This window comes from Siniperca chuatsi, linkage group LG1 (assembly GCF_020085105.1).
Source record: "Siniperca chuatsi isolate FFG_IHB_CAS linkage group LG1, ASM2008510v1, whole genome shotgun sequence".
Taxonomy (NCBI): Eukaryota; Metazoa; Chordata; class Actinopteri; order Centrarchiformes; family Sinipercidae; genus Siniperca; species Siniperca chuatsi.
The window spans coordinates 3,345,485-3,363,682 of record NC_058042.1 but is presented as its reverse complement, the minus strand read 5'-3'; the positions used below and the strand labels follow the sequence as shown (position 1 = coordinate 3,363,682).

General features: G+C 42.7%; 1 protein-coding gene across 3 annotated transcripts in view; it reads left to right on the top strand.

Moving 5' to 3' along the window:
- The first annotated feature begins 1,045 nt into the window (after positions 1 to 1,045).
- LOC122876603 (CD82 antigen-like) overlaps positions 1,046 to 18,198 on the top strand; it is a 37,802-nt gene continuing 20,649 nt past the window's right edge. The window contains exons 1-2 of one of the 3 annotated variants that reach the window (XM_044197174.1): positions 1,046 to 1,332; positions 3,177 to 4,441. The gene's annotated coding sequence lies outside the window, so the exon portion shown is untranslated. Of the gene's footprint in view, positions 1,333 to 1,510; positions 1,667 to 3,176; positions 4,442 to 18,198 lie in introns of those variants that run through there. The other 2 variants (XM_044197157.1, XM_044197165.1) reach the window with 2 other exon arrangements.

Here is an 18,198-nt window from a genome sequence, read left to right as displayed (position 1 = left end):
AAACACACCTGAGGCCGATTAGTTTTTTCAGGTATTTGGTCATAAACCAACGTGTCGGACACAGTTCATCCTGAGGGGAACATGAATGTCTGAAAATATAGTTTGAGCTGTACTTGACAGCAGTGTGTAACATGTATAATTACTTTATATGTAACATTTCACACGGTACAGTCTGCAGCCATACTGACTCTGTACATTAGCTTTGAGCTAAACGCTAACGTCAGTATGCTAACAAGCTAAATATATATCCTTATGGCAGTTTTGGCGTTGTGTGTTGTGATTTCTGATAATTTATACGGTGGTTCTTGTCATTAATGTATCTGATAAAAAAGGCAGGCCAGTCCATAAAATAATTTGGCCTAATAATAATAATAATAATAATAATAATAATACTCTTCGGTGGGTTAACTGCATCCCCTCTACACACGTTCGTTGTTGCAGAACAGAGGAAGTATTCAGATCCTTTACTTTAAGTAAAAGTACTAATACACACTGTGAAAATCCACAAGAAAAAGTCTGTGAGTATAATCAGGAAAACGTACTTAAAGTATTAAAGCAGTGCAGCGTCCCTGTGGCTGCTGTGCTGTTATATATTCTGTCATCAGGTTATTATTCCTCGTGCATTAATGTAAAGCAGGATGTTGCTGCTGCAGCTGATGAATATTTTCATTCTGGATCCATCTGCTGATTATTTTCTCCATCGATCGATCGATCGTTCGGTTTGTAAAACTTGTGAAAACGGTGAGAAACGACCCAGAGCCCAAAGTGACATTTAAATTATAAAAAAAAAAAAATTAAAAAGGAAAAGCAGCAAATCTCTCAAATGATTATCAAAATAGTTGCCAATTAATTTGCTGTCAATCAAACTAATTGATTAGTCGACTAATCCTTTCTGCTGCACTTGTATAAAACATCACATTTTGTGTTTTTTTTTTATTTAAAAATCTTAATTTGTAAAGTAACTGAAGTTATCAGATAAATGCAGTGAAGTAAAAAGGTACATTTCCCTCTGAAGTACCTCAAAGCACCTCAGATTGTGCAGAACGGGCGTGCTGCTGCTGCGGGTGGAGGTGCGGGCTCTGCGGGCTCTGCGGGGATTTAGGGGTTAAAGGCTCGTTAATTCCCATATCTGCCACACGGTGGGGACCGGAGGACTGCTCTGCAGACTCGCTTTGCAGACTCGCTGCTGCTGCTTTGTTGGTCCCGTCGAGCAGGAGGTCACTCAGTCCGCTCCCAGTCCGCTCACAGCGCGCTCAGGACCCGCACAGGACCCGCACGGGACCCGCACCGCTCCGACAGCACCTCTCTCCGCGGTTCAAACGCTAAAAACACGTGAGTAGACCTGTCTGGAAACGGAAACTGCTGCTTCTCTTAACTCCAAGCTTTTCTTTTCTGTTTTGTGTGTGTGTGTGTGTGTGTGTGTGTGTGTGTGTGAGAGCACGAGGCGTGTGTGTGGCTGCGCGGGCGATCGGGTTTCGTATCAATCATCGATTGATCGATACTTTGTGTAGAAGGGCCACGTTTTGGACGCTGCTTTCTGAATTTCGTGAAGTGAGCGGGACTGATGATGTGGCGCGCGAGAGGATGATTTATGTATTTGACACAACGGAGAGCTTCACCATCAGACCACTTTGACTCAAACACTCACCTTTTACACCTCACTCAGGTACCTTTTGTCCTTTTTAGAGGCTAAAACAAAACAAAATGTGATTAACTCCAAAGTTTGTCAGAACTTGACTAACTTTATTTAAAGCTTTGCGAGACACAAACAGCTGCAAAGAGAAAATGATAGTAAAGTTGATCATCTCTGGCGGACTTTGCCCCAAAACTGGACTTTGTAGATGCGCACAGTTTGTTTGATAAGATATCAGACACAGCTGATCCACTCAGTGTCCAGTATTTTAAGCCAGCTTTTCACCGTTTTCACGTCCTGAAAGTTTAAAGGAGTCAGGAGTTTTACTCCCATGTGGGCGAAACAGCATTCAGACCAGAGGCTGCCAACCTTTTTGTGCTCTGACCCCTTAAAACAAAACCGTGTCCGCTCGAGACGCCTCCTCGCTGGCTGCTTGTGTCCCCTGGTTGTGGCACAGTGTAGTATTTGTCTTTTTTTTTTATTTTAATTTCAGAGGCCCGAAGAGGTAAAACGAGCCCACATTTGACCAGATTAGAGGACAGCGTGAAAAGTAAACATGGTTTGCAGAAATGCTTCTGGCTGCTGCTCTGATTCAAACCGTCACGAGACACTAAAACTCCCTAAACTTCAACGTTAAAGAGCCGCTTCACAGAAACGTCCAAACGAGCAAATGAAAAGTGGACTGCAGGACTGTCAGGCTGGTGAAGCTACAACTAATGATGATGTTAATTATTCATTAATCAGTTTATTGTTGGTGAGGCTTCATTGATCCCCAGAGGGGAAACTCTGCAGCACGAGGACAGAAATTAGAAAAGATGAACAGAAAGTAAAGAATTAAAAACAGAAACTAGACATTTGAACTCAAATTACAAGGCGAGAGTGACACGTGATTAGTAGCAGCGTGTCATAAAATAGCGAAGAGGCCCAACGCGGTTTCCCCGAGCTCAAGCTGCCGTCTGCAAATCAAACCCAACGAGCTTCAGTTGACAAACCGTCCAAATTAGACGACGAAATCCGTCGTCCGTCCAACGACACGCGCGCGTTTTCTGATCTGACGCCTCTCAGCGGGACGACGTCGCTCAAAAGCCGTTTACGACTCGCTGTTAACGAGACGCGCGTCGGTTTTATGCTCTTTCTCTGAAGCTAACCAAGTCGTTCTGTGCCTAAACCGAACCAAAGCGTTGTGATTTTTGTTGAAATAGCTAGTTAAGTTTGCTTAAAAACGCTGCTGGTTAGAAGCAGGAAACAAACGGCGGCCTCCGGCGTTCGAGTCCCGCGTTTCTTCGGCCGATCCGTCCACCTGGACCTCTTCGCTCCGCAGGAACGTCGCCCGACTTCCTCCTCTGCTCCCGTCGTAACTAACCACCTGAGCGTAAACGCGTGGTTTTGTGGCGTTTTGCTGATTCTGTCGTCTCTGGAGGACAGTCGCGCACCTTTTTCACATTTGAGAAGCTGGAAACATCTCACGTTTTGGCTTGAAAACTTAAAAAGATTCATCGTTTTTTTTTTTATCAAATTTTAATTTGGCATTTCTCTACCGCAGTTCCTCGTGACTGATCAGCCGACAGGCAGAACACGCAGATGCAGTATATCTCCAGTAAGCTAACATCGCCTGGTTGATTTATCGGTGCAGCTCCGGTCAGACAACAGGGAGAAAATGCCGAATGCAGTTTCCTGAAGTATGTCGGATGTCTTGTTTTGTTCGACCGACAGTCGAAGACCCGAAGATATTCAGTTTGTAATGATTTTAAAACGGACGAGCAGCAAATCCTACAAAAAACTTCTCAATAGTTTGTATTTGTTTTGTTTTTGTTTCCATTGCAAGCTTCTGTTGCTTCAACTGAGTCATTTCACTTAATTTCTTGTGACGTTACGGCTTCTTCTGCCTTTTTTCTGTGTGGTTTTTAAAAATGGTTTGTTTCTATCGTGACTTGTTTTTTGCGTGGACTCGGGAAGACCAGCGACCGCTTTGTGGAAGCTGATGCGGATCCGAATAAAGAATAAAGTGACAGGTTTGGAAAAAGTGACTTAAACCATTAATCACTTATCAACATAGTGGCGTCTGTCAATCAGCTGATCGTTCCCTTAACTGAAGCCGGAGAGGAGGGAAACCTCCATCGCTGAAAATAAATCCATGCAGTCAAACTTCCAGAGCTGAGTGGGACTGTTGTGTGTTTACGAGGATATATAAATTACTTTAAAGTCATTTTAGATTACTAATGCTAATATCAGAGCTAGCTTTAGCTATTGCTAGCCTAGCTACCATGGCCAGTCTGACTAATCCATAACAGAAAACTAACCAGACAATACTTGTATTGTTTTTGGCGTGTTTGATGTTTTAGTAGAACGCGACCACACATACCATCAAATAAAACTCACGTCGCGTGCATAGGTATGGCATATTATTTATTATTCACCATAAATACTTTGACTGAGTAACCGGTCGTCCTGGCACAAGCCGCCAGACACCAAAAAGGACAGGATCTGCTTCTGAGGTGTAGCGGAGTAGAAGTATAAACCAGCATAAAACGGAAATACTCAAGTAAAGTACAACTTCAGTACTTGAGTAAATGTTCTTAGTTACTTTCCACCACAGCCGACTGGAAACCAGCTCTGCTTGTTGTCTAGCAGAGACTCGCCCACAGCGACGCACGAGTCCACAACCTGTTCGCCCTGTTCGGTAGCAGTTCCCCGAAGGTAATTAAGGGTTTGAACGAGCTGCTCACGTTTCTGCTCCACAGCAAACAGCACGGAGGACTGGAGTCGGGCTCTGCTCACTAACTGAAGGTCGTTGCTGTCTGCTGAAAGGTTAGTTATGAACTAAGCTGGTGAATATCCTCAAACAAAACACATTATGGTACCTTACTTTGAGAAACAGTCAACAAAAGAAGAATAAATAAACAGTCTGACCAGATATTCGGCCCCAACTTTTGGTAATTGACAGTTTTTGATTATTTACAGTTCGGTCGGTACCAAAAGACGATTGCGGTTCAGTACTCGGCCCTAAAATCCACTGATCGATTTGTTTGTCTGTGAGCAGCAAATCTGAAGAAAACTGGCGAATGGATTTCTGCGAGTTGGTAGTTTGTCAGGTCGGACCGTCACGCCGCTGAAACTGGAGCTGGAGCCATCGGTCGATTTTAATCGATTAGTTGGCGGGCAGGAAATTAATCTGCGACGGCGTCGATGGCAGTCGACGAACGGTTTAAGTAATTCTTTAAATGCCAGCAGGCGAGTTCCTGCGCTCCAGAAGGTCTTGTAGACCGGATCAGAAAACATCCTGCACACTAGAACTCGGCTGCCGGGCTTTTAACCAGAACCAAGAAACGTGATCGCATCGCTCCTGTTTGAGCCTCTTTACACCGGCTCCCAGTCTGTTTTTTTTTTTTAGATTTTAAGGTTTCACTGATTTACTTTTAAGGCTCCTCGTGGCCTCTCTCCCTGCTGCATCTCTGACCTGGTAGCACCGTGCGCGCTGGCACGTACTTTGAGATCCTCGGGCCGAGGTCTTTAGTCTGTTCCAGAGACCCGGCTGAAAACTGAAGGGGGCCGAGCGTTTTCAGTCCGGGCCCCGAGGCTCTGGGGCAGCCGGCCCAAGGGCGTCAGGTCGGCTGAGCCTCCTTTAAGTCCCTTCTTAAAACTTTTATCGGAGAGCCTTTCCTGATTTTACCGGGGTTTTATTTTCTTTAAACTGTCTTTTACTTACTTAAAAAAAAGTTTTTCTTGTTCTTTTAAAAACCAGATGGTTTTATGACTTGTGTGTTTTTTATTTTGCTGCTTTGTGAAGCACTTTGTCACATGGATTTTGAAAAGTGCTCTATTAAATAAATAAAGATTACTATGGATCACTTTTATTTACATTGTGATTGAGAGTTTGCAGGGTTTTTTTTTTTTTTTTTGGTTCTTTCAATCAAAAAATGACAAATTCACTGATTCCAGCTTCTAAAATGTGAATATTTGCTGGTTTTCTTAGTCTGCTATGATAGTAAACTGAATATTTTGGGGTTTGGACTGTCGGCCGGACAAAACAAGTAATTTAAAGACGCCAGCTTGGGCTCTGAGGAAATGTGATGTGCATTTTTCACTTTCTGACATTTTATAGACAAAACGATCAGTTGAAGAATCGAGAAAAGAATCTGCAGATGACGCCTTAAGTGAAACGCAGACATCGCAGCGCCGTCAGTGTGTTGGTGATGAGTTTGAGTGTAAGAGGAAAAAGGGAGATTTGTTGAGACGCAGCAGAAACAAAGCAGAGATTTCTTCGTGTTTGCATGCTTCACGTCGTGGGAGTGAGCGCCTGAGTTCGAGTCAAAACAAGCATGAGATTCGAGCGACTCCATTTTCCCACACCCCCTCCTGTCCTGCTGCAGCGTCGCCATGGAAACCCGCACAGCTTGCTCCTTTCAGTCGAGTGGGAATCGAGTCGTCTGGGAGGCCCAAACTGGTTTTGCCACCGAGTGGTCAAACGTTTTAATTAATGATGGTGGGTGGGGTTCACTCACTGACGAGCTCAGGCAGAACCTCTTTAAAAAAAACTCAAAATTATTATGTTTTATTCAGTGAGTTTTGGTAATCCAACCTGTCAAATCACATTTGGTGTATATTTCATGCTATGCACCTCACAGATTTCAGTGTCATTTCATGTCGGCTCCGTCATTGTTGTGGATCGAGTAAGCAGCAAATACCACAGTGTGAACTACTTAAAGACACACAGCTCATATTTCTCTTCTACCTGCAGCGCTGTTTATCCATCTAGAGTGTTTGTTTGTTTTGGTGCGAGCTGCAGCGTTTTGGAGATATCGGCCGCAGAGATGGCTGCATAATATAACGGACTACGTGGAGCTCAAAGCGCAGAAAAAATATATTTCATGTAGGAGCTATCGGTAGAAAAATAGTTCCTGCATGAAACCGCTCACAACAAACCTGCGGATTATCTTCAGTAGCCGGGTCCTGACTTCTGGAAAGAGACGTTGCTGTTGAGGGTTTTTTTTTTTGGTGCTTTGAGCTCCACAAGCCGAGCGCCATGTAGTCTGTTATATTCAAAACATGCAGACGTCTCCACGGCCGATATATCTCCAAAACTCTGCAGCTCGCACCGAAACAAACACTCCAGATGGATAAACAGCGCTGCAGGTGAGAGGAACAATATGTATTTTGGGGTGAACTGTGTCTTTAAGTAAAAGTACAGTGTTATTGGCCATATGTACTTTAAGTATTATTTATTTTTAGATAGACAGATATAGAGAGAGAGTTAATACTGGTTGTTATGGTGCCCAACCTCGGGGTCGGGCCCTTCAAAGGGTCACCAGATAAATCGGGGGTTCTGTAATCTTTGAAATGTTGGATGTTTTTACCTTTTTTGGACGTCGACCGGTTATTTAATGAGGCCATCTGAGAAGTCGTCCCACGCTGATGAACTCAAGTACAGAGTCTGAGTAAACGTACTTCGTTACTTGTCATCAGCGTCATCAATACCCAGAGTATCGAACCTCGGGCTGAAACAGTTAACGATTGATTGAAACGATTAGTTGACACAAATAATTTCAGCAACTGTTTTTTTTTTTTTATAATCGATTTTAATTGTTTTTAGTAATTTTACTGTTTCCAGCTTCTCAAATGTGAGGATTTGGGGGGAAAAAACAAACAATCAGAAGATGTCAGCTCGGGGAAACTGTGGCATTTTCCGCTATTTTCAGACAATAGCTGGTAGATTAATCGATAATGAAAATGATCATTAGTTGCAGCCCTTATCTGTTAATACCTCTGGTCTGTTTCAAGCCAAATATTAGCAGAGTAACCTTTTTTTAAATTGAGTATTTGTTGTCAGTTAAAGTTCAAACATATTTGTCGATTTTTTTTATTTTGCAGCGCGTCCATGTCGGTGGTATTTTTGTAGTCGCTTATTTTTTTTCTTCTGTCGGCTCGAGTTACTTTCCACGAGGTGCAGCACCGGCCCTGAAGCTCGGGAGCTTTACGTCGTCCAACGAGTGTGTCGGGTGTCTGGAAGCAAGGTCACGCGGTGAGAGAAGGGCGTCTTTCAAACGGCCGCGGCGGTTTTGTTGTGCAGAGGAAATGTCAGGTCAGAGCGGCCTCCGTGTGTCGAGTTTCCCCTTTTTGTTGCCGGAGAGAAAATTGTGTCTGAAAGCTGCCATTGTTGAGTGGGACCCTGTGAGGGGAGGAGGGGGGAGGCTGCATTATTGAAAGAGTGTGTAAGTGGTGTTGTTGTCAGGTGGGGAGACGACATGGAGGCGTTGTCTATGCAGTGTGTGTGTTTATTACATTTCCTGCGAACTAGAACTGCGACAATAAATGAATCGACGACTATTAAGATTAAACAAACATTTGCTGTGTGAAGCTTCTCAAATGTGACGATTTCCTGATTTTTCTTTGTCGTATCTGATTGTAAACTGAATATTTTAGTGGTTTGGACTGTTGGTCAGATGAAACGAGCAATCTGAACACATCGCCTTAAGCTCTGGGAAATGACAGCTAACGCCTTTTCAGATTTCATAGACAAAACAATCGATTAATCAAAAAGAAGGAATGAATGAATGAGAGTTTAGCGACACCACGATCAGCACAGCTGATTTATTTCTCACAACAACAATTCAACTTAACTTTTCTTCAAAGAGCTCCGGTTAGAGAAAAGGTCCAAACATCGTTTTGATTCAGTGCCATATATAATGAAGTAGCCTAGTAGTTGTGTCGACGTCTGTACGTAGTCAACAACTGACAAATCAAATAAAAGTACAATTCAGTAATATTTAAGGGGACGTTCGTTAGCACGTTGTTGGGCAGTGAACGATGATCATACCGGCTCTTAGATCGTTTTATTTTCTGCGCGTATGTTTGCTGAAAAGATGCTCTGAACATACGAGACGCTGGTTTTGAGCTGCCTGTGTGAAGACCGAACATGAAAGAGTCCATTCTGGATTAAAAGCTCTTGTTTCCGCGGTCTACTTTTCTCTTTTTATAGCACACCATGTGACACGATTTCTCTGACTCACTTTATTTCTCCAACTGTGGTCTCTCTTGTCTCGTCTCGGCTGTGGCTGTTGGGGCCCCAGGCGGAAATTCCCAGGGGCCCCCACCAACCAGCGTTTATCCCCATTATGTTATAAATAATATGACACGGACGAAAAAATGTACAAAATCGAAACATTTTTCTTTCAAATGTTCATAGTAGTTTTTAAAAACATTATTAATATAAACTACATAAAAAATATTGGAATATTCAAAATATAAACAAATAAAACCTAAATAACTCAGGAACTGATAACAAAAAAATACTGGGTATGTATTGTCAAAGATTGTAGGGCATGTGTTATCAATTAAAGTGAAAGTGTATTGAACGCCGTTATCAGTATCAGCACCGGGAGGTGGGCGTCGTTTACTGAACCGATATGACAAAATAAACAGCAGGGTGTAAATTGTCATAAAGAATCTTAGTTATCAAGATATAAAAAGTTATAAAGAATCTACGTTATCAATTAAAGTGGAATACTGAACTTCATTATCAGCATTTATCGATGAATGCACAGATTTGATTGGCCGAGCAGCATCACGTGAGATGTTTTACAACGCATGCAGCTGGTCTGAGTTTCCTGCTAAACCGGCGCCGTAAAGGCCAGAAAAGCTGCGCCGGTTAAAATACAAACGCCCCGTCTGAAATCAAACTGGTTTAAGCTTGTAGACCGGACCGGCAAAACTGGAAACCGACCCAACCCGGACTCTAAACGATCGCTCGTGTTGTTCTGTGTCTGCTGGATGTGTAAATAAGCAACTTGCTGATATATCCACCGTATCAACTTTTATAAAATGTTTGTTTTTACAGCGTGTTTCGTCGCACCCGAGTGGTCAAAAAATAAATAAATGAATGAATGAATGAATGAATACTGCTTTAATGACTAAAAAACTGTTCATTGTGGTGCAACAGGTTCTTGTAGTTCTCTGTGAACGTCTTTTTCGAATCAAACTGAAATATCTTTTTCTGAATCCTCTTTGACGTTTTGATAAAGTTTTACTGTGGGTCACAAAGGTGCCGCAGGGGTCAAGTTCAGCAACAGCGGTAGCGGTCCGTCTTAGTTGGTTGTCTTCGCGGGTGGGAAGCTAGTGAGGGATTTCGTCCTTGCTGTTGCACTAGAGACTCTTACTGGTTGGCGAGGGGCGGAACTGGGACGATAGCGCGAACCTCCCACAGATCACCGCCTCTCGGGGGAAGTCGCTGCGCCTGCTCGCTGTTCCCCGAGAAATGGTTGTAGCACGTCCTGTAAACCACCACTGGTCGTCTTACGTTTCTGTTTGTGAACGAATTAAACAAACGAGATATAAAGTGTTAATCACTGAGCTTCAGAGGTTGTTGGAAGGTGTATTTTCGAACTTCGGACTGAGAAAGGCTAACTGCCTCTATGCTAAGCTATGCTAATCACGTCCCGGCTCTAGCTCCTCCCTTAACGCACAGACGTAAGAATGGTATCGATCTTTTCATCTAACTCTCAGCAAGAAAGCGACTATACGTATTTCCCAAAATGTCAAACTACTCCCTTGAGAGAGGAGAGGCCTGTTGTTTGACAAACACCAGTCTGAGTGAGGAACATGTTGGCTGATATTAAGTTTTAAATGATAAACACAAGGAAAAGCATCAGATAAACCCCTTCTTTGTTCGTCCTAATATGAGATTTAAATTTCAGGCCACAAATAGATTCTGATGAAAAGAACAGCGAGGGAAGAGTAGAAACAAAAGAGGTTATTGTTGTTGTTGTTGTTGTTGTTTGTTGCCCCACGCACCTCCTGCACATGTCTGCATGAGTCAAAGAGTGTGTGAGCGACGTGGACGAGATGTACGACTGACGCTGCACACCAACACTCGTCTGTCAGACGAAAATGTCAGTTTTTAGCTGCGTGGCTGAAAGACGGTCAAACTAACGTCACCAAAATGAGCTGCAGATGTTCTTACAGTAACGGTGATTTGCAAACACTGCGTGAACATTTGCCCCCTCACAAATTTCAGTATCGCTGCCACTTACCATTATTTTCATTATTGATTAAACTGGCAGTTATTTTCTCGATGAATTGATTAATAGTTTAGTCTATAAAATGTCAAAGTAGTGAAAAATACTCATCCTAATTCCTCAGAACCAAAAGTGGCTTGTTTTGTCTGACCAAAGACATTTCATTTCCCGTCATATATGACAAAGAACAGCAGCAAACCCTCATATTTTAGAAGCTAACCAGCGCGTTTATCGATTTATCTAAATAGTTGCCAATTTAATTGACGGATCATTGCAGCTCTGTCAGTGTAATTTGTTGTCAGCTCCGACATTAACATCAGTGTCATCAACATCTGGAATTTATGAGCTTAATTAGTCGATTAAGTGATTTGGTCGATCAACAGAAAAGTCTTTTGATAATCAGTTAATCGTTTAAGTCCCTTTTTTAAAGATAAAATGCCTAAAATTCACTCGTTCCAGCTTCTCAAATGTTAATATTTGCCAGTTTTCTTTGTCTTATATGATGATAAACTGAATACTTTTTGGGTTTTGGACTGTTGGTCATAAAAAAACAGCAATTTAAATATGTCAGCTTGGAAATTGTGAGGTTTTATAGAACAAATTATTATATTCATTATTTATAATTAGCTGCAGCCCTAATATCTCATCTATTTTAAGCCAAATATGTAGCAGATGAGGCTTTTAGAGGAGCATTTAAAGTTATAACATTTTTAGATTATTTTGCAGTGCATCTGCCGTCATCCCCGAGGCTCTGGAACAACTTGCCCGAAGACATCAGGCCGTCTGAGTCAGCGTCTTCGTTTAAGTCTCGTCTCAAAACACATTTTTATCTGAAAGCAGATCCTGATTTTACCTGAACTGGCTGTTTATTTTACGGTTTATTTTATTGTTTTTCTGTATTTCATGTGTTTTATTTCTTTTATATTTCGTCACTGTTATTTTATTTTTCTTGTTGTGAAGCACTTTGTACTTTGTTTTGATCAGTGCTCTATAAATAAAGTTTTATTATTATCTGTGTGAGTAGTTTTTCTTGTATTCCCACATTTTTTTTGTCAGCAGACGGTAAGCTGTCAGGCCGAGCGTGACGCCAGCTGCTGCCGTGGCTTATAAAGACGACACAAAGATGCGATGAAGGCAAAGAGTTTATGAGGGATTATCTCCAACATTGTTGTCGGGTGACAGAAAGGAAATCGGAGCGTAACATTGAAGCAGCTCAGAACAAATGAAGCAGAAAGTCGCTTCATGTTTACCGTGATGGATTACTTCACTGCGTGGAAGGAGCAGCAGCGTCTTGTGAAACGATACCTGCAGCTCTGCTGACTGCGTGCCGAGTTACACCGGAGGAATTAAAAACAAAGATATTTGGAGACACACCTCATCAGTTGGCACAGTGGACCCGAGGGCCAGCTCCGCCGCATTTTCTCTCAAGTGCGTGGAAAACAGAAACCTGCTTAAACACACAACAGAGACGCTCTTATGACACATAAGCAATTAAACCGTTCCTTACAGAATTGGACGGAGAAGTAATCTCCAGGGCAAGTCACATTTCTGTCAATAAACCCAAACGTCACCTTTTCAAATTAAAGGAGAAATCAGAGACTCAAATGAACACTGATAGATCTACTAGATAACTGGGGCGTATGGAGGCACATCGGTGACTAATTTGAACACTTGGAGGGAGTTCAAATGGAAACCAATAACAAGATACTTTCAGATGCCACCAATAATGGCACAGTGAGAAAATATGGACCACGAGTTGGCGATCACACTCGTACTTTCTTTGTGTAACTTAATGTATTTGATTTCTTTATAGCTGTAAACTGGGTGAAGAAAAAACCGTAACGTGCTGGTATCGAAATAAAAAAAGTTAAAAACCCTGACCCACTTTAACTCTTTCGGTCTTAAAGACAAAGTCACGTGCAGATTCATGCGCTGCTCAGAAAAAGAGAAACCTGCCCTTCCCTTTAGTTGCCTTTCCTCATTGAGAGTTGTTGAGTCATTCGCTGTGTGTTGTGCCTGGTACAACCGGAGGCTTTAGGAGGCGGAGGAATATTTAAAACGAAGGAGGGATGAACAGATGGAGGAGAGGAAGGGTTTGTTTGTTTATTACAAAGCAGAAATGAAAAGGCAGCTATATGATATGAAGGCTTTTTAGTGCTGCTTCAGCTTGTTTAGTTTTGGTTGTTGAAGCTCTCTTTGGGAGGAAACTTAAACAAATGTCACTCAACAATTATCTGGGTTTTATAGCCTCAGTTTTTAGCGTTTCCCTCCAATAGTGTCGCTTGCTCCACCAGAGTTGCACCACCAAGAAGGGCGAATGCAATCTGCCCAACTTCCCCAAAACTTCCCATACACAAATTTGTATTTGTTTATGGAAAGTTGTTTGCTAGCTAAACTGTTATTGTAACTAAACTGCTCAAGTGCAGAAGTTACTCTTGTTCTTCTAACTGCAAAGGTAGACGTGTCCTTTTTTTTTTTTATAACAGGTGTATTTATTTTGTGAGGGTTTGTTTATGTGCCGGTTTTCTCTCATAATAACTCGGCTTACATGGTTTTCATTTAATAACTTAACTGATGCCGAAGTAACCAACTTTCCCTTTGATCGCCGCTGACTGTGAGCACAACGAAACACATAATAGAAACATGGGTGTGTTAAAGAGGGTGTGAGTTCTTATGACTTGGAAGACAATTAGATGAAGATCATTAAAACTTGCATTTCATCATTTTGTAAATAAAGACTTTTTTCCGTCTGCGTGCACCTTTTTTAGAAGTTCTGCCAGAAAACTAAGCTTTTCTAAATCCGAAGGATCGCACTGAGGGATTCAAGTTATATAACAGTGAACTTTTACTGTGAACAGTGAGACAACAGTTTGAAGAACACTGAAGGGCACTGTCTTGTGTCTTTGGAGTCGACCTCTGTAAACTGCTCGGACTCTGACTTGTCTCGGTCTCGACCACGGTCCTGCCTCAAACTTCCTCTTGCTAGTCATGAAAGTGCTAATTTAGTCACATCTGGTATAATTAGTGCGACACTTTGGCACCACTCGCACTTCAAATGTCTCGTGTGCGGATAAAATCCAGGTGAGATTTATCTGCACTTGGCCAGATCACAAATCTGATTACAAGCCGTTGCGGTTTTCCTTCGGCTTCATGCTAATCAGGGTCGGCTCGACTCCAGTCCAGAGGGCGACGCTGGCGTAGCAGTTTAGCTTGCTAACAACCATCCACAAACTAACACAAACACATGGATGACTCGCATAGATACACAGGGAGCTGCTTGATAGATGCCAGAAGAAGAATAACTTGTGTATTTTAGCAGTTTGGTTTCAGCGATAAGCGTTTAGCCAGCTGACAACTACCGTTAAACGAACACACGCATGAATGGTTTTAGTTTGATCGTCTTTACAGACTCTCGCTTATGTCGCTCTCTCACCCACACAGATCATTCGGCAGCAGAACCGATCAGCAATCAGTCGCGAGGCCTCCCAGCGTCCGCTGTCGTCCACTGCGACGCACTACACGGGATAAAATGATCAATTGTCGCGCTAAATGCACATTTTCGTTCCTGGCGCCCTACGTCTGTCGGGTCGGGCTGTTATCGGGCTGATATCGTGTAGTCTGAACCCGGAATAAGATTCTTAGCTTTTCTGAGATCAGATCCAAGACACTTGAAGTGCCTGAGTGTAAATGCGGTCTTTGGTTTTGAGAGATTAAACTTCAGAAAGGTCTTGGGGTAAAGGCCAGTCGTCGCCGGCTCTTCTCTGCACCCTCAGCAAAGAAGAGCTCAGTCTGACTCATGTGTTGACGTATTTTCTGGTCATTGTGAGCCGACTGTGTGTCGGGCAGTGAAGTGTGTGAGTGCGAGTCTGCTGAGCGGGTGACGGCTGCATCACTTCAACACACAGCGGTCAATAGTGAGCTCTGTGTGGTAACTGGGACCGGTTCCCTCTGACCACTGAGGCAGGTCACAGTGGACGGACGACCCAGTTTCAAAGTCTGTGTGAACTGGGTCAAAACTTATGACGGCACAGATTCGACCCGCAGTGCTTCGGTTTGTGTCCAAGAATCATTTTAAGAACATTAAAGACTTTGTCTCTGTTTTCAGCAGCACATTCGTGACATTTACTGGCTTCATACTGTGCTCCAGACCGTGTAGAAAGCTCTCTGTGGGAATAATTAGGATAGTTTCTATTGTTGCTTTTCGATTTGTTGCACATTTTTGCACAGACATGAGTTTTCTTGGTGTGAAAGCAGCTGTGAATAGTATTTTCCCTATGGTTTTATTTAAGACTTTTTTTTTTAACAAAACAAAACCTGCCATATTCAACAACTTTAGGCTAATAAATTAATTGAAACATCGTGTACATTCCTGAAGCAGACATGTTTCTACTTGTGTTCAGCAGCTGCAGCACAAAATGGCTCCGTGGCACTTCTAAATTTAACAAAGCTTTTGTTTCAGGATCTTTTTTTTTTTTTAACCAACCAGAAGTACATAAATGCTTTTGTCATGTTTACCATCTCCAGTCCAGATTTAGACTTTGGGGATGCCTTGAAGGCACCATAATGAAATTTAAAGGATAAGTCTGGTGATATTTGGTCGGGTTCGCAATTTTGTGTGTGTGTGTGTGTGTGTGTGCACCGGTCTGTTATGTTATTCCTCTGTGCCATCGAGCTCCATTGACGTCTAAAAACTATTAAACACGTCAATATGTTCCTTCAAAGCGTCACAGCGACATTCATCCATGCAACTCTCTGGCTCGCCGTTCCCTCGAAGGACGGCCCTGTCGAGACGGTTTGCTTTTAGTCAGCGGCGTGAATTCGTGCAATTTCTTCTCCCCTGCGAGAGAATCCGCACACTGAAATTGATTTTCCGCCCCCAAATTTTGCAGTTTTAAACGCTAATATGACTCGGACCTTAACAATGAGTGTAAAGTTAATCCAACAGCTGGATTAATCTGCAGCTGAAAATCTCCAACAAATGCACTATTTCCTCCTGTTTGAGTAACGTTTGATTTAAAAACTACAGTGACCAGCTGTTTTAGGAAATTACTTTAAAGACTTTAAAAAATAAAACCATGTATTTAAGATTTTTGTCTTCACTGAGCACCGTAAACAGGTCAGAAAGTATTGATAGGGATTTGTTGATAAGAACAAAAATATATAATACAAAAACATCACTAGCTTTATCCTTTAACTGTGCATAAGAAAACACTAATTCTTTGCTTTGACTTTTTCATTCATGCACCTTTTTTTTTTTGTTGTTTTTAGTGAAATTTTTACCCAGCAATTACCCCCTGAGTTTCAGGTTTAAAAACAGACCTAAAAAGATTCGGTGTAATTTGGGGTTTCAGTCTTATAACGCAGCGTCTCTCCTTTCAGACTCTTGCTGTGCAGAATCAGAGGCTGACCTGGTCTTTGTTAAGGTTTCAGCCAGCTCTGTTTATAGTCCATAATACCTTCCATCTGGCTTTGCTGCGACCGTTTGCCAAAATGTCTTTCCCATTGCATATTCTCTTCCCTCGGTCATCCCTGCAGGTGCCCCCCACCCCACCCACCCACCCCCACCCTCTAAACTGGCACAGGCAGCGTTGTAACTGTAACCCTTTTTGCAGTGATGGGAATATGGGTCGGATACACGGGCACTGTGCTCACGCTACAGGGCTTCACTGCCAGGAGGAAACATCGAGTCAGGCCTCCATATTTCACCCAGATCTTCATAGATTTATTGGACAGAAAGAGGCCATTGCTGTGTGGAGGGGAGGAGGAGGAGGAGGAGGAGGAGGAGGCTGCAGGGAGGTGTAGAGAAGGTGGAAACACAGATGGAGGGAGAGAGAGAGGGATGCTGTGTTCAAGTCAGGCTGGATTTTCTGTAAATATGAGCCACCACACAGATGGAGAAAGGTCATAGGCCATGGACTATGATGTTTGCGGATGACGTCGTGATTTGTAGTGAGAGCAGGGAGCAGGTGGAGGAAAATCTAGAGAGACGGAGGTCTGCTCTGGAAAACAGAGGAATGAAGCTCAGCCGCAGTAAGACACAATACATGTGCGTCGATGAGAGGGACCCAGGTGGGACGGCGAGGTCACAGGGAGCAGAGGTGAAGAAGGTGCAGGACTTTAAGTACTCAGGGTCAACGGTTCAGAGCGATGGAGACTGCGGAAAAGAGGTGAAGAGGCGAGTGCGAGCAGGTTGGAAAGGGTGGAGGAAAGCGTCAGGTGTGTTGTGTGATAAAAGAGTCTCAGCAAGAATGAAAGGACAGGTGTTGAAGACGGCGGTGAGACCAGCGATGTCGTACAGCTTAGAGACAGCGGCGCTGAAGGAAAGACAAGAGGCAGAGCTGGAGGCAGCAGAGCTTAAGATGCTGAGGTTCTCTTTGGGAGGGACGAGGACGGACAGGATCAGGAACGAGGACATCAGAGGGACAGCTCATGTTAGATGTTTCGGAGATAAAGTCAGAGAGGCCAGATCGAGGTGGTTTGGACGTGTTCAGAGGAGAGACTGTGAATATATTGGTAGAAGGATGCTGAGGCTGGAGCTGCCAGGCAGGAGGTCTAGAGGAAGACCAGAGAGGAGGTTTATGGATGTAGTGAGAGAGGACATGAAGCTAACTGGTGCGAGTGAAGAGGACGCAGAGGACAGGGTTAGATGGAGGCACATGATTCGCTGTGGCGACCCCTGAAAGGGAACAGCCGAAAGGAAAAGAAGGAAAGAAGATGGAGAAAGGTCATCAACGTTTTCCTAGTGGAGAAAGCGAGTTGGACGCATTTTTTTTTTTGTTTTGTTGTTGTTTTTCGTTGGGATTTGATAACTTTCACTCTGCATTACTTCTGTGATGAATTCACCTGTGTAGTATTAGCAGCAAATTGTTCTTAAAGTATCACAAGTACTCATTATGCAAAATAGATCTATTCAAAGTGTTACATTTAAGCAGCATCTGAATGTTGATTTTAACAACTGTATATACTGTTGGGTAGTTTCATCTATAACAATGTATATTTATAAACTGATAATATGTTTGACGTATAAAATATTAACTTGTAACTAAAGCTGTCGGATAAATGTAGTGGAGTAAAAAATACAATATTTCCCTCTGAAATGTAGCGGAGTAGAAGTAGCATAAAATGGAAATACTCACGTAAAGTACAAGTACCTCAAATTTGTACTTAAGCACAGTACTTACCACTGGATTACAGCGATCTTTAGGTGGAGAGTTATGTGTCTTTAAAAATGCCGATTCTAATCTGCAGATATTAAAGAAAAAGACTTTGAATGGATGACAAATTAATCTTCAAAGGGCATAATAATGTCATCGCCACATAAATCTGCAATTTGGTGAATGCAAATACCCTCATCTGCCCTGACTGCAAAGATCATATATCACTCTTATTACGGTAATATTGATTTCCTGTAAACATGTTGGGATCTGGATCTGAGAGAGTTAGAGAGGGCCACAAAGCGAGAGGTTATAGCGGGTCTGGCCTCTCCTCCCTCTGTGCTCTGAGTGTAAGTTTATGATTTGGACTGGTTTTGAGGGTGTAATCCTGGAGATTTGA